This window comes from Protomyctophum parallelum (assembly GCF_964188405.1).
Source record: "Protomyctophum parallelum genome assembly, chromosome: 16".
NCBI lineage: Eukaryota > Metazoa > Chordata > Actinopteri > Myctophiformes > Myctophidae > Protomyctophum > Protomyctophum parallelum.
This window is the reverse complement of record NC_139711.1, coordinates 22,071,765-22,087,080: the sequence shown is the minus strand read 5'-3', so window position 1 is coordinate 22,087,080 and position 15,316 is coordinate 22,071,765. Positions and strand designations below refer to the sequence as shown.

General features: G+C 44.3%; 1 protein-coding gene across 1 annotated transcript in view; it reads left to right on the top strand.

The window, feature by feature from the left end:
- Window positions 1-15,316, top strand: part of tenm2a (teneurin transmembrane protein 2a) — a gene marked incomplete at its 5' end in the record, with an annotated part of 299,282 nt that overhangs the window by 157,570 nt on the left and 126,396 nt on the right.

Genomic DNA, 15,316 nt, shown 5'->3' with positions numbered 1-15,316 from the left:
CCCTCCTGTGGGATCGTGGGGCCAGTGTAAGGTAGGGCTGGGCGATATGACAAAATCTCATATATGTCACGATATAGAATTTATTTTATCACGATAACGATATACTCACGATATAGCATATTTTTTACGATACCTATTTTTTTATCTAAAAGAATTGATTTTTGTTCAGGTCGAGTACTTTGCTGTACTTGGGCTGTACTTGGGCTGTACTGTACTGTACTGTACTGTACTGTACTGTACTGTACTGTACTGTACTGTACTGTACTGTACTGTACTGTACTGTACTGTACTGTACTGTACTCTCCTCCCTGGCCTCTGTCTGTGTTAGGCTGCACAACAGTGACACTTGGTGGTGACAATAGTTATGCTATTTCCGTGCTCGGATACAGGGACAGGGACACACATAGCTGTCTATAATGGTTGCACCACTCAAAAAACAATTAAATTCACATTATCCAGTCTACTTATATGAATATAATACTGATGCCCTTCCCATGCACAGACAGGCCCAAAGCAAGTACAAAAATATTACAAAATAAAATGTATATAATAATAATTAGAGGCTGAACTCAATTGTTCAGCCTCTGTAGACATTTTTAAAGCACAGCTCAAGACCCACTTCTACAACATTGCTTTTAATTGATCTTTTATTTGTTGTTATTCATGTCCTCACTGTATTGCATCACTGCTTGTTTTTTAATGTCGTTGCCTTGCTTTTCTTTTTTTCTCCATTGCTCTGTAAAGCACTTTGAGAGCTGCATTTCATGTCATGAAAGGTGCTATACAAATAAAGTTTTATTAGTATTATTAATAATTATTATTATTATGACAATTAAAAAGAAAAAAGAAAGAAATAAGACGTTGCCATTCAGACACAAAAGTACAGGCCTGTGTCTGCATTAAATTGGCTTAAGGAAAAAATAAATATCTCATGTCACAGTTTGTCACTACAGTTGTTTCAGTTCATTTAAGCTCTGTATAGGGAATCAACATGTTCTGTTGTAGTTATAGTTTAGTTTGTTAAAGACGTTGGGCAGCTTAACGATGTTTAATTGACTACAGGCGATAGAGTGAGAGAGAGTGAGAGAGAACGCGATCTTGTCGTCAACTCTCCATGCCCAGCTGGGAGTCTGGGACGAGTGGGGCTTTTTCTTTTCCTTTTTTTTTGATGATCACAACAAAGTCAGCGTCTTGTGTTGTTGTTGTAAGCTGTTGCTGAATTAAGGACTTTTCAAATGGAATAATTTATTTGGAACAATAAAACAAGACAAGACACGCAGCAGGAGGACTGCACAGGTAAGAGGAACGTCTTCGTCTTGGAAGAAGTTTGCAGTACCCCTGACGACGGACAAGCTTATTGTTCAACTGTGTAAAACATGCGTGGCTCACGCAATTTATCAATTTGACCCAACATGAAACCTGCATTTATAACAGTGAATGACCGGTTACTTTAGGGCGCGTTCGGAAATAGCGCACTAGGCGCACTGTGCAATGCAAACTGATAGATGAGTTCGCTCCGGTGTGGTATTTCCGAACGTGCCCCTTACACCGCTCTGAATCTCGTCAGCCATCATCTCCCTTCATGTAATCAAAACCACTTCCATATCCATACAATGGAAGACGTTGCCCCTCTTTTAGGTGCAAGCACCACCTCGGCTTGTGTTGTGGTCGTGTTGGCCTTAGAGTATATAATAGAGAAGACATCCGAAAGGTGTTGGCTCACTGTTTTCAGTGCGCGCGGTGGGCTGCTGGGCATGCCGTATATAAGCGCTGTGACGTAAAATACTGCCGTAAAGCGAAACGGCGATATAAGCGATATAGCTTTTTTTTCGTGATAGACATTTTCTATCGAAAATACGATATATATCGTCATATCGCCCAGCCCTAGTGTAAGGCGCTTTAGGGCCCCGGCCTAAGGAAACACAGTCCCTCCTGTGGGACCGTGAGGCCAGTGTAAGGCGCTTTAGGGCCCCGGCCTAAGGAAACACAGTCCCTCCTGTGGGACCGTGAGGCCAGTGTAAGGCGCTTTAGGGCCCCGGCCTGAGGTAACACAGTCCCTCCTGTGGGACCATGAGGCCAGTGTAAGGCGCTTTAGGGCCCCGGCCTAAGGAAACACAGTCCCTCCTGTGGGATCGTGGGGCCAGTGTAAGGCGCTTTAGGGCCCCGGCCTAAGGTAACACAGTCCCTCCTGTGGGACCATGAGGCCAGTGTAAGGCGCTTTAGGGCCCCGGCCTAAGGAAACACAGTCCCTCCTGTGGGATCGTGGGGCCAGTGTAAGGCGCTTTAGGGCCCCGGCCTAAGGTAACACAGTCCCTCCTGTGGGACCATGAGGCCAGTGTAAGGCGCTTTAGGGCCCCGGCCTAAGGAAACACAGTCCCTCCTGTTGGACCGTGAGGCCAGTGTAAGGTGCTTTAGGGCCCCGGCCTAAGGAAACACAGTCCCTCCTGTGGGATCGTGGGGCCAGTGTAAGGCGCTTTAGGGCCCCGGCCTAAGGAAACACAGTCCCTCCTGCATTTTCGTCAAATCCGTATTTCATCGTTTTTCGACGTGTAGGGTCCATTGGACAGTGGCTTTTGGGGTGGGGTTTAGTGAAGGGTCCATTGGACATGTCTTTTGGGGTGGGGTTTAGTGAAGGGTCCATTGGGGTGGGGTTTAGTGAAGGGTCCATTGGGGTGGGGTTTAGTGAAGGGTCCATTGGGGTGGGGTTTAGTGAAGGGTCCATTGGGGTGGGGTTTAGTGAAGGGTCCATTGGGGTGGGGTTTAGTGAAGGGTCCATTGGGGTGGGGTTTAGTGAAGGGTCCATTGGGGTGGGGTTTAGTGAAGGGTCCATTGGGGTGGGGTTTAGTGAAGGGTCCATTGGGGTGGGGTTTAGTGAAGGGTCCATTGGGGTGGGGTTTAGTGAAGGGTCCATTGGACATGTCTCTTGGGGTGGGGTTTAGTGAAGGGTCCATTGGACATGTCTCTTGGGGTGGGGTTTAGTGAAGGGTCCATTGGACATGTCTTTTGGGGTGGGGTTTAGTGAAGGGTCCATTGGGGTGGGGTTTAGTGAAGGGTCCATTGGACATGTCTTTTGGGGTGGGGTTTAGTGAAGGGTCCATTGCCTCGGTTAGAGCACTCCAGAGCCTATCGGAGCTTGAACAGTGAGATGCCCGATCATTAGTAGTGGTGGAAAGTAACTAAGAACATTTACTTAAGTACTGTACTTGATAGGGCTGTAACGATAGATTTGAACAGCGATACGATACGTATCACGATACAATGCATGGACAATATTTTTTCATTATGGCGATATGATACGATTCAATTATTTGAAATATACAGTAACTGTTTAGCAAGTATTAGCCCATTCTGACCGGGCACCCATTTTGGTGTTGGCATCATGTTATGCTTTAGCTATTGAAAAATAGCAGATCTACAAGCTCGTATCGCGCCACCGAGTGGCGCGATACGAGCTTGTAGGTCTGCTATTTTTGAAAAATCGATCTCAGGTCAGAATGGGTTAATCAGACCAGTGTGTGTCCAGTGGAAAACCTCGTATGAATCTGATCTCAGGTCAGAATGGGTTAAATATGTGTGAAACTTGTGGATAGTGCACATTTTGAGTAATAATATTACATTTACTTTTTTCCAAAAGTAATATTATTACTATTTTCATGAGCCTTGGCGGAACTGTGGGTTTGAGTGTTTATTTATAATGGTAGACTGGATAGGGGTCAAGTTGCTTTTTTTTCATCCGGAACACGGAACAACAACCTAAACTAGTGTGTGTAACTCGTTAGACTGCACTGTTAGAGAGAAGAGACGTAAACAAACTAAGCATGGAGGAGGTGGAGGAGACAGAGACACCGGCACAACAAAGCGTTATAACATTCAATACATTCACATTATTTTGAGTATGTCCGCGATCAAGACGAGATGAACATTATTGTCCGCTGCAAGTTGTGCATAGTCGAAAAAATCTACTTTAAATATGTGTACAAATGGACCCATCATCATGTGTACACTATACAGTACACTTTTTAGAGTTAAATAAACACTGCAGAATAGGGGAGGGGGGACTGCTAATGTTGAAAATGCAAAGTAAGACTTTTGGGGACAAAATATGCAATTACTGGAGGCGAGATAAAAAAGTAATAAGTAAAGTAATAAGTAACTAGTTACTTTTCTCAGGGAGTAATAAGTAGTGTAACTTTATTCCTTTTTTTAAAAGTAATAAGTAATAAGTAGTATATTAGTGTTAAAGTAATATTTTGCCAACACTGTCCACTACATTTCGTATCCAAATATTGTACTTTTACTCCTCTGCATTCATGTGAAAACTTTAGTTACTACTTACTAGTTACTTTGTAGAGTTAGATTATTATTACAAAACATCCAGTAAGCCCTATATGTACATTTCGTTTGCAAATAGCAGATCTACAAGCTCACAAATGTGTCGCGATGGGACGTATTGTGAGCGTGTGTACATCGGCTATTTTCTAAATATTTGTATACATTTGAAAAATGGGACATTCTGCTCAGTGAGTACTTTCTACTTTTGGTACTTTAAGTACATGTTCATGCCAATACTTTAGTGTTTTGTACACATTTTGAGTTCCGGACTTTTGACTTGTAACGGAGTAGTTCTACATTGCAGTATTGATACTTTAACTTTTTGTTTAATAATTTCTCCACCACCATCTAGCACCATCTAATAACTGGCACCGGAAGTGAAGGGTAAGAGGCAGAATGTATAAGAATAACGGTCAGGATCAGTATAGGAGAATCAGTGCAGCGCAGACAAACTCTCTCTCTGTCTGTCTGTCTGTCTGCCTCTCTCTGTCTCTCTCTCTCTCTCTCTCTCTCTCTCTCTCTCTCTCTCTCTCCATCTCATTACAGACTCTCCAGTTGGCTGTTAGGGCCTCTGCATGCTTATTGCTTATATCAGCATGGGATGATTTTCTGTCCCTCACCTATTCATGTAAACATGTGCACACACGCATACATGCACGCACGCACGTGCACACACAGCCACACACACACACACACACACACACACACACACACACACACACACACACACACACACACACACACACACACACACACACACACACACACACAGACACACACACACACACGCACACACACACACACACACACACACACACACACACACACACACACACACACACAGACACACGCTTTTCTGTGAAGAGTTTGTTCGTTAGCGCACACATCCATTCTCAGCTTCAGTGGACCCCCCCCTCTCACTCTCTCTCTGTCTCTCTCTCTGCATCTGCAGTTGTAATCGGCAGATATATTTAGGAGAGACAGCAAGAGAGAGAGAGAGAGAGGGGGAGAGAGAGCGAGGGGGAGAGAGAGCGAGGGGGAGGAGGGAGAGGGGGGCTGGTGGAGTCCTAATGTGATTTTTGGTGGAATACAATCTATTGTTAATGGCGTTAGTCTCTCCTTTGATGCAGTATAAATCTTCATTAGGAAGGGCCCGGGTCCCAGGTTCAAGAGCAACGTGATTAGGAGGCTTTTAAAATGACGTTACATCGGCCTTCTAATTGGCTCCCTGTTTGCAGGGCTGGCATCAATCATTGGCCCGGCAAATAAATTCACCCTGCCAGTGACGGCCTAATGGACACACGCTGGCACAGAGGGAGAGAGAGAGAGGCTTAGAGGCATGCTCTCTCTCTCTCTCTCTCTCTCTCTCTCTCTTGCTCGCTTACAGAATCAGAATCATTATTGTCACGTCACAGTATTAACAAAGTAAAAGATAAATCATTTTCGTGCATAGTTCACATCGTGTTATTTTTCCACGGAAGAAGAGAGAGAGAGGGGGGCTGGAAAGACAGGCAAAAATGTAGAAGAAACGACAAGATGTTGCAGGCCAACTCCATTGGCGCTCCCAGTAAACCCCCTACCTCTCTCTCTGTGTGTGTGTGTGTGTGTGTGTGTGTGTGTGTGTGTGTGTGTGTGTGTGTGTGTGTGTGTGTGTGTGTGTGTGTGTGTGTGTGTGTGTGTGTGTGTGTGTGTGTGTGTGTGTGTGTGTGTGTGTGTGTGTGTGTGTGTGTGTGTGTGTGTGTGTGTGTGTGTGTTCCTGTAGAGAGTGGACACTGCATGGCAGGAAATGAGCCCCGACCAAGTTGGGCAGAAATAATCCTCAGGAAGTAGCACGCTGTGTGTGTGTGTGTGTGCGCGCGCTTCTGTGAGTCAGGGGTCACTTTGGCTGTATTATTATATATATATATATATATATATTTTTTTTTCAATCTTTGTCACAAAGGCCGGGGGAAACATAATTCCCTAGCTCTGGACATTTGGGCCGGTAAAAAAAATGATGACAGCTCTCTGTGGCTACAGAGGATTACCATTTCAAACAGCCTGTCTGTGAAGTTCTCATCCGAGGATTTCACCAAGTTTATCCCGACTGGGTGCACTGGAGCGTCGCAGTCCCGCCCCCTTTCATGACCATGACAGGCCCGGGAAATAATTCCCCATTCATTTTCCCCATAGACTTTTCAAAAAGTATTTATTTAAAGATCTGTACGCCTCGAACGAAGCCACACATTAACAACTCGGATCGTGATAAATCATGACGACAAACACAATTATTTTGGCCAAACAATTAATTAGAAAGAAGGGAAAAAGGTCAGGTTACAACACTTTTGTTTTACTTCTTTGCAATTAGTATTTGTTTATCCAGAAACATTGTGTTTGTTGTCGTGATTTGTCACGATCCAAGTTGTGCTTTGTTCGAGGCTTACAGATCTCTAAATAAATACTTTTTGAAATGGTCCTGTCGTCGTCATGAAGAGGGGCGGGGACTGCGACGTGTGTCACTCATTACTGTTTACAGGCTGTTTACAGAGGTGGTTTAAAAAGCAGGTGGCTTGCACATCCAGTTCTGCTGGTGCTGGACAAAAGGTAGATACATATTACATACAGAGAAGGAGTAGTTCCGCACACAGCCTTTGCTCCAACAGTATTTATTTTGTTAAAACACCATTTAAGTTAACTCAGGCCACAACGCTTCATGACCTGATGAAGGCCGCTCACGGCCGAAATGTTGTGTCCTGACTCCTGAGTTAACTTAAATGGTGTTTTACTCGTTGGATACGAGTTTGTCCACAATTCCATGCTGTATTGATGTTGGTAGTATTAGGAGAGGTAACAGGCAAATCGTTGATCAAAATAACAATTTGTCTAGATTGTCTAATTGTGTAGACTTCTTGTGAATTAAGTAATGCAGATGTTTAACAATAATGTAACTCTTGAGAGTGTAAAATGAAACCAAAATGCCCCACGGCCCCGAGTTGTTCCATTGCTTATTTCGTCGACAAATTAAAGGTATATTCAGTGATTTCACTTAATTCAAATATCACTTATTGTTTGGTTTTGTTGTGATAATCCTCCCTACTATAGAGTGTGCTGACCATATAAGGAGTTCCTCCCTGTCCCCAGTTAACCCCTGGGGGTAAAAAAACCTTAGGTTTCGTTTTTGACTCTCTATCCTGATTGGACGAAAGGCTGGGTCCCACAGCCAAAAACGAAACCTAAGGTTTTTTGAGTGAAATCACTGAATATACCTTTAAATAAAAACTTGCATGGCGGACAAGAAAACTACAAGAGAAGTCATTTTTATGCTTGGTTGCACTCTGAAAGTAGCTGGTAGACGGCATGAAAGACGCCATCGAGGCCCACCAAAACACATTTTAGTCGACTAAAATCTCATGACGTTTAGTCGACTGAAACTAGACCACCACTAAAGCACTTCATGACTTTATGACTAAAACTAAATCAAAATGTGCCGTCAAAATCAACAGTGGACCACATACTCACTATAGGAAGAGAGGCTGCCTCCGACTAAAACACACAAGGGTTTTTTAGAGAAAGGAAATGTCAACCTTGTTAGTCAAAATGAGGTTACACTGCTCGTTATTCTGAAGAAAAATGTGTTCCGATGAAACTAACGATGCAACAATCAAGACAGCTAATGGTGTTGAGACAACATTATGCATGCGCTCATCCACACCTTGTTGTTTTAATCCAATTAATTTGCTTGCGTAATGCAAGGCTGTTAAATTTAATTTAGATATTATCCCTTTATTGTCAAATAGGTGTCAGTCCAAATTATAATACTGTGCTGTAATGCTACATCGACAAATGCACCTGCCTGTCACCCACATGCATTCAAAATAGATGGATTTTTTTTTTTTTTGTCATATTATAGTATGTCAAGTTTCAAGGTTGTACTTTATTGTTACATCTCGAGTACAGGTACAGTATAAGAGTAAAATGTATTTTTTGTTTGTCTTCTTTCAGACAATGCAGAAGCATAGATAATGACGAGCTGCAAAGACAGGAGAGAGAGAGTGCAGGGGGAAAGAAATATTAAACAAACAATACTTTATTGGGCTATACCGTAGCATAAGAAGAGTATATCATCATATGTACCGTATATATATGCGTACGTGTTCCGTGCGCGCGCACGTGTGTGTGTCAGGGGCGGCGCTATGGAGGGGGGCTTGAGGGGGCTTTAGCACCTCCAGAAAATCCCGTAGCACCCCCAATAACTGCTCAACCAAAATGTACCTTTTTTTCCCCCACTGTCAGCAAATAAAATGATCTTCCCTGAACTTATTTGGTCGTCAAAATGTTGGAATGCATGACAGATCAATGGCATGCCATGCACGTTTACAAGGGAAAACAGCGCCCCCTAAAGTCATAGATCACTGCTGAAATCTTTGAAGGGGGAATGCTCTTAATTTGGGAATTCTGGTTCAACAAGTTTCAAATGGTCATATCTTCTTCATTTCCCCCCCAATTTCAATGAGCAATACATCATATGAAAGGTTACAGTGTGCAGTTTCATAATATGTAAAGAACTGAAAAATGACCATGGCCCCCTTGTATATTAAACCACTGGCACTGGTCACATATAACAACAGCCATGAGGCAGGGATCTAGAGAATCCTCATGGCACAACATCCTGGTGCATACAGCCAGGCAGTAACTCCCCACACCCCTGGGGACCCCCACATGGTAACTCTGTTATTTCTCTACCGTTTCGGATGTGGGGCGGCTCGCCGGAACCGGGCCGGCATCCTGGGTGCGTTCCTATGGGTCACACGGAGTTGCACCTAGTCACTTCACGCGGGTGTGATATTTTCATTGATTGATTTGGTTTATTGAACATGAACGTAGAAACGGCAACGGACTCTGGGTTATGTTATGAGTAGCCTATACAAGTTATAGGCTAGTGACAGTTCCAATTGTTTAACCCATTCTGACCGGACACCCATTTTGGTGTTGGCATCATGTTATGCTTTAGCTATTGAAAAATAGCAGATCTACAAGCTCATATCGCGCCACTGAGTGGCGCGATACGAGCTTGTAGGTCTGCTATTTTTTGAAAAATCGAAGAACGACTGACATTTTTAGAATCTGATCTCAGGTCAGAATGGGTTAATCAGACCAGTGTGTGTCCAGTGGAAACCTCGTGTGAATCTGATCTTAAAAACAGTATAGCCTGGCGTGTAGTTGTTTAGTCTTTCAGTTAATTATTTCATTATGTTCTATATCTCTCTCATTTTATCCTGCCGCATTAATAGCTGTGCATTACTGTTTGCTTTTTTTGCCGGTGTGAAATTGCTCCCTAAAGGCTGTTTTTGGGGAGGAAACCGAAAAGTGACGCTCAAAGGCATGTTTTTTGGGGATAAAAACCCCAAAAAAATGTCGTCCCGCACACACCTCCATTAATAGTCAAGCACCCTTCCTGCACCCCCAGTATACAGGCTACAGTGTGTGTGTGTGTGTGTGTGTGTGTGTGTGTGTGTGTGTGTGTGTGTGTGTGTGTGTGTGTGTGTGTGTGTGTGTGTGTGTGTGTGTGTGTGTGTGTGTGTGTGTGTGTGTGTGTGTGTGTGTGTGTGTGTGTGTGTGTGTGTGTGTGTGTGTGTGTGTGTGTGTGTGTGTGTGTGTGTGTGTGTGTGTGTGTGTGTGTGTGTGTGTGTGTGTGTGTGTGCGTGCGTGTGTGCGTGCGTGCGCGCATGTACGTATACACATGCATATAGAAGTGCACCATTACCCGAGCTAACAAGTGGACTTGTGTTTCCGCCGAAGCGTGACCAGTGGAGTGCTGTTTTGGGGGGGAATTGGGGGGGAATTGGGGGGGTCCGTAGCTCCGTATACGTGTGCGTGCTGGTGCAGGGGGGAAAACACACACGCTGTATACGACTGGGAGCACCTGTCTGGGAGCGGGGGAGGGGGGGGTAGCGGAGACGGACAAACGGAGCGTGACAGATCGCTCCTGGAAAGAGCTTGCGTTAATGCTGTCTCTGGCCATTCATTATGCATGGGGAACGCGCTGGGCTATTTTTAGCCCGCCGCCGCCCGTGGGCCTCTTCTAAAGTGGTCGGCGGCTATCTCCTCCTGACAGGGAAGTCATGCACCTCAAGTCACTGCTGACGACACCGTGAATGTTTAATCCCTTCCGTTATTTATTTGTTTATTTTTTTTCCCCCCATGTTTTGTTGAAACAACAAATCTATGGGAGGGATTAACAAAGCAACAACAAAAACGTCCTATAGGCAGTAGGCTCTATACGCGTTGTTCTTTTTTAATGCCGTTTATATAATAGTGACTTCATATAGTGGCTGTAGGAGTGTGTGTGTGTGTGTGTGTGTGTGTGTGTGTGTGTGTGTGTGTGTGTGTGTGTGTGTGTGTGTGTGATGTGTGTGTGTGCGCACGTGCGTGTGGGCAAGCGTGCATGTGTGTGATGACATTATGATGACAATTCTCTTGTGCATTTCCCTTCCTAATTAGACAGAGATGAGTAACCAAGGCAGAGCTGCTGCTGGTGTGTGTGTGTGTGTGTGTGTGTGTGTGTGTGTGTGTGTGTGTGTGTGTGTGTGTGTGTGTGTGTGTGTGTGTGTGTGTGTGTGTGTGTGTGTGCGTGTGCGTGTGCGTGCGCGTGCCCTTCACACTGACTGATGGGCTATTTTCAAGCAAGTGTAAAATCTGCCATTACGACGGCATCAAGGCCCGCCAAAATACATTTTAGTCGACTAAATCATATTGATTTATTCAACTAAAAGTGTATGACATTTATAGTCGACTAAACTTAGTAGACTATAAAACTAAGACATTCCAGGTGACTAGTAAAATGTAAAACTAAATGAAGACACTATATGACTAAAATATATATAAAGATTTGCTGTCAAAATCAACACTGATGCCATAGAAACATGAGATATACACAAGTGTTAAGAATGAATGAGACAAAGACGGAGAGAGTAGAGGGTGTAGAAGAGAAACGAAGAAGAGAAAATGGGGAGAGGGTGAGAAAAGAGCGTGGGGTTTGGGTCAGAGCTGATCTCTTTAAATGCTGAATTAGCGATTCTGGTCTCTTCCTATAACGCACGCGCACACGCGCACAGTGCACACAAAGCGACACATTTGACTCCAGACACACACAAGCTGATATCACTATGCCATGGCGAGCCCCCGGCCGAGTGCCCCTGCACGGTGCCCGTACAGGCACGGTGCTTTAACAGCGAGACATGTTAGCAGACATGCTAATGCCCTTCTGTTGGCCCAAGGCTGGCTGTGTGAGCATGGACGCCGTCATGCACCTTTATGCAGGGATTAGCCGGGGCCAAATCCGCCATGTCCACCATGTCCACTCTGCATGCAGGCATGGAAAGGCATCCGCCATGTCCACTCTGCATGCAGGCATGGAAAGGCATTGGCTGAAAAATAAGGAAAGAAATAGCACAGCGACGTCAGCCAAAGGGAGAGTAAGCTGGACTATAGCTTGGACATCGATGACAGACTCAGCATGTCCACTATAGTCCAGCTTATTGCTTTTTATTTATTAATTTTGCCGCCCCCACGGCGTCTGGGCCGTGGTGCAGCACATGCACCGGTTGCACCGTCAATATTTTGACGCCACTGGCATAATGAGTACATTTACTTTTGGTACTTTAAGGTACATTTTGATGCCAATGCATTTGTACATTCCGTATTCCACTTATTATTCTACTGGATTAGTCTTTAGTTTGACGCTTTATACCTCCCACAGTTTTGACTGTATACGCACTTGAGCCATATGTCAAATTGACCGGAAAAATCGGGAATCGCGTGCTTGTATTTTGTTAAGAGAAATGTCGTATAGTTTAATTGATATGAATTTATTAGTGAATTAAATTTCCCCATTGACATGAATGGGAAAAGGCAAAAAAAATCACATTCAAGTATTTTTTCTTCGGAGACTGTAATCACTATAGTTACAAAACTTGGAGGATAAATTCAACATTATCACTAAAATTATTTAACCTATAATTTTATTATTGTATCGGTCACTTTTAGCTTTTTCCTCCTACAGATTTTGTCCAAATTTCTGTAGACGTGATCTCTGGACCCATCCAATTAAAACACCAACTGCAGAATTTTGATAGTGCGTATCGTTCGACCGTAATCGTCGTCCGAAGTTAGTAGGGGGGGCCTATATCACAAAAAATGCCATAAATCACGAACGGAATGTCCAATCCATCCCAAATTTGAATCACATGTCCGGGGTGGTTCAATCAACCAAGTTCTAAAAGCAATTCCATTTTCATCCATATAGGGTGTGCCGCAAATGCGAGAAATGTAACCGTTTGTCGCAAAAACATGAATTTTGGGCGTTAAATCCCCTCTGAATTACTTACACCTGATATAAGGTGTGACTTGAAATTGTAATTGGCTGGCTATGTTAGTGGGAGGGGCATATGTAAGCCACTGCGGCAACCACACTCTGCAAAAAAAAAAAAAAATGCGAATTTTCTAGTTCAAGTATAGGCCTACATTTTTAATTTCGGACCCCTTTACTTGTAAGAGAACAGTAGAGAATAACTGTTCAATATTTATGGGAGAGGGGGCGGGCGGCATAAGAGATTTTCGTGGCCAGATTTAAACGAGGAGCGACAGCGTGAGAGCTGCGTGAGTCTAGAAGTATAGTGTGTGTGTGTGTGTGTGTACATAGTACAGTGGTTTCCACTTTGGATGGGCCGAGTCACCTTCCCTCTCTGTCGGGGTCTTGAGTGATGTTAACAGCACAAAGCATTGTGAAGCAAAGTGAGGGATATACGGCAGTCCTTGCATTACGGCCGTTTGATTGCTACGGTCAACAGAGTATATTTCTCCATTGCAGCAGTAGTGATACTTTTACTTAAGCATTTAGACCTGAGGACGATATATTCTTTCAGAGCGAATGTTTTTAACTCAAATCTTTGCAATGGGGTGTCCCTGGAACAACATATTTTCAGACGGGGATCGGCGGCCAATTCCATATATTTTTGCGAGTCCTTGACATGAAAATGTTTGAGAACCACTGATATAGAAAACCGTCAGGATTTAGAAGACATTTGTAGAATCGTCCTCTTGTCTAAATTTAAAGAATTTCTTTCAGCAACAGTCAGGGTGGTGGTGTTGTATTTTAATTGCCATTGCGAGACCTCAAAAGCCTGCCGTTGTATTCAAGCAGCGACTCTAGATCTACGCAGTGCATGTGCCAGCTTCCCTTGTTTTCACTACACATTTGTTCAACTACAGAATATTCTCTATTAATTCAAGCAATATAATTAATATATACTGAGTGTAAACCGTATTAATGTTGCATGCACGCACCCACGCACGCACGCACACACGCACACACGCACCGCAGACACACGCAGTCGCGCACACGCACGTGCACTGCGTAGTTCATGAAACAATGAATAAATGTACCATGTACTGTGTGTCTTTGCTATTGAAGTTACAGTAGGTCATTTATTATTGATCTCAATGTGAAAGAATAACTGTTCAATATTTATGCAAGAGGGGGCGTGGGGGCATGAGAGAGGTGCATGTGCATTTTTGCGGCCAGATTTAAACGAGGAGCGACAGCGTGAGAGTGTGCGTGAGTCTAGAAGTGCAGCAGGCTATACTTTTAAGTGTGCATCATGCATGTGTGTGTGTACTAGTACAGTGGTTTCCACTTTGGATCGGCCGAGTCACCTTCACTCTCTGTCGGGGTCTTGAGTGATGTTAACAGCACAAAGCATTGTGAAGCAAAGTGAGGGATAGCATGCGGCTAGGGTAGGACATACAAATGCTCTTCACAATGTAAATATGGGCGGCTGTGGCTCAGCAGTTCGAATCCCGGCTCCTCCTGTCCACACGTCGAAGTGTCCTTGGGCAAGACACTGAACCCTGCATTGCCTCCAATGAGTCGGTCGGTGTCAGCTAGCCACTGTTGGTGTGAGCTAGCCACCGTTGGTGTGAGCTAGCCACCGTTGGTGTAAGCTAGCCACTGTTGGTGTGAGCTAGCCACCGTTGGTGTGAGCTAGTCACCGTTGGTGTGAGCTAGCCACCGTTGGTGTAAGCTAGCCACTGTTGGTGTGAGCTAGCCACCGTTGGTGTGAGCTAGCCACCGTTGGTGTAAGCTAGCCACCGTTAGTGTGAGCTAGCCACTGTTGGTGTGAGCTAGCCACCGTTGGTGTGAGCTAGCCACCGTTGGTGTGAGCTAGCCACCGTTGGTGTGAGCTAGCCACCGTTGGTGTGAGCTAGCCACCGTTGTGAATGTGGGAAGTGAGGACGCTGTCGTCCACTGTTCCACTTCCCCTACCAATGTATGAATGAATGAATGAATGAACAATTGTAAAGCGCCTTGAGCACTTGGAAAAGCGCTATGCATTTTTAATTAATTTGGAAGCTGACAGACGTGTCCCTTATTGAACTGATGCATTATTGAATGTGCATTATTGAACTGATGTCCCTTATGTTTGGGATCAATGACGCATCAACTTACAAGTTGAAACAGCTCATACGTAAATTTAAATACACTATATATACACTTTTATACTGCATACGTACTATTTGCAACCTGGCTATTATTTGGAATTATACGGTATGTGAGAAATGGCAATTGTGCGTGCGTGTGCATATTGCATTGTAACCGCAATACAGTTGTGAGCTTGTACTGTACATGGGCTTTTTTTCAGGCCGGGCACACAACTCTCAGCCAGATCCCTCGGCGAGCACACTTGCAATTTTAAAACCGTCTGGGAGAAAAACGTGTCGTGGAGGGGAAATGGGAGTAGAGAGAGAGACACACACACAGATGTCCCTTATTCATTTTCATTCACCTTTTTTTTGTAATTTCAGCAAATCACAGGCCAGCTACTGTACTATACCATTTCTTTCCTTTAGGATGATATTTTGCGAGTTGCTAAAACTCAGCAACGGGCCGACAGCAGTGGCGTGCACAGACATTTAGAGGAGCAGGTGCTCAAGTGAAAAAAAGGGC